Genomic DNA, 1,929 nt, shown 5'->3' on the forward strand with positions numbered 1-1,929 from the left:
TCATTTACAGAGTGGTTCAAGTGAGAAGTGTTAAAAGATGACAATCCTTCTGAGACAATACAGAGGCTAGCTGCAAGGCCTTCTTTTCAGGTTTTGTGTTAGGGTGGATATGATATAAATGGTTATTCTTTTTACACAAAAACCCAAGACGATAAGAGTACTATGCAGAATAGTGGGGTGATGGTAGTAGCAGAAGCTATGCATTTTGCTAGTTCTAAAGACAGAAACCCAATGTTGGCGGCAATATCCTATTGTGGAATAATAGAAGAGATATGGGAGGTTAGTTATACCAAGTTTAAAGTTCCCGTCTTCAAATGTAAGTGGGTTAATAGTAATGCTGTGCAAGTGGATGAAGAATTTGGATTTGTCTCAGTCGATCTTGAGAGGTTTGGATATGGAGACAAGCCATTTATTTTGGCAAGTCAAGCAAAACAAGTGTTCTTCATTCCCGATCTAGCAAAAAAGAAATTGTCTATCGTGCTTCAAGGTAAAAGGCAAGGAGTTGGTGAAGATGATGGTGACTTAGAGCTTAATCTTGATGAAACCCCGCCTCTCACAGCTACTCGACCTAAAACAGTTGAATTAGATTTGGTAGATGATGACTATACTGTTAGAGATGATCATTGTGAAGGAATTTGGGAGGATAATCGTTGAAGGCTTAAATGAATTATTTGATTTTTTTTGCTAAATATACTTAATAATGTTTTATATTAACTTGATATTTCTTATTCTTACATTTATTAATTTGTTGTTCTTTAAACAGGAAATGGACGGATCTGGTCAACAGGGTTCTGGTGACGACAGCTCTTTTACTCGCCGGAGAAAGGGTAGAGGGCCAACTCGTATGAGGCATTTAGCTTTACATCATGAGACCACACAGCCTATGAGGATTACAATGGAGTTTGATGATGATTTGAAGCCTATAGGAAAGACTGGGGCTCAATTTACTAGTTATATGGGTTATGTCGCACGCAGTAAGATTGGCATTGACATTCCTAGCTGGAAGAAGGTGGACAAAGATTTGAAGCAAAACATTTGGGAGGATATATTGGTATATTATGAATTGTTTTCTCTACTTGTTTCAATTATAATTGCTTATTTACTTTATAACTCTATGCTATTATTGTATTGCAGCTGACATTTGATATTCCTGCCACTAAGCAAATGAGAGACCGTTTGTTTAAGCAACCTGATGAATGGTGGAGGGATTTTAAAGCCACGCTTACAAAACATTATATTCGTGAAAAAAGAAAGGGTGAGCATCCTAAGGAACAATATTCGTTTATTAGTGACGAGACATGGGAGAGTTTTGTGAAGCAATGTGAAAACCCTGCATTTCAGGTTTGGTTTCTTCAAACTTAGTTTTTAATCAGGTCATATTTTATTTAACTAAACTAACTTTGTCGAATTTTTTTCATTGTCATAAGCATTAAGTCAGAAGAACAAACAAATATCTGAGCAGAATGTATACCTACATACCATGTCTCATGCAGGGTATGGTGGGTTGGAAAGAAGTATGATGGAGGAACGGATGGAGAATGCACAAATGGCTGCTGCTTCAGATCCTACTGGCTACATTCCACCCAGTGAGCATCTTTCTCGCCAAGAAAAATGGAAGGTAGCGAGGATTAAAAAGGGTCAATACATTACTCCATAGTCTGCTGCTGTCGTTGATAGGATTTTAAGTAATATTTAAGAATTATGCTTTATTAATTGTTTTTTTTCAATTATCTTAAATTGAATTTGTTGCTTTAATGTTACAAGATACACTTGAGGAGCAATTATCCTAAGGTACATTCATCCCTCATGGACGGATGGATATCTTGGCCACTGCTATTGGAAAGGCTAACCATCCTGGCAGAGTCAGAGAGACCCCTAAAGGGATTGGTATTAAAGAATTTTTTGGCTCTGCTCCACGAAGAAGCACTA

The sequence above is a fragment of the Neltuma alba genome, unplaced genomic scaffold, assembly GCF_004799145.2.
Source record: "Neltuma alba isolate B1F8T4 unplaced genomic scaffold, ASM479914v2 tig00000162_pilon, whole genome shotgun sequence".
NCBI classification, from domain to species: Eukaryota; Viridiplantae; Streptophyta; class Magnoliopsida; order Fabales; family Fabaceae; genus Neltuma; species Neltuma alba.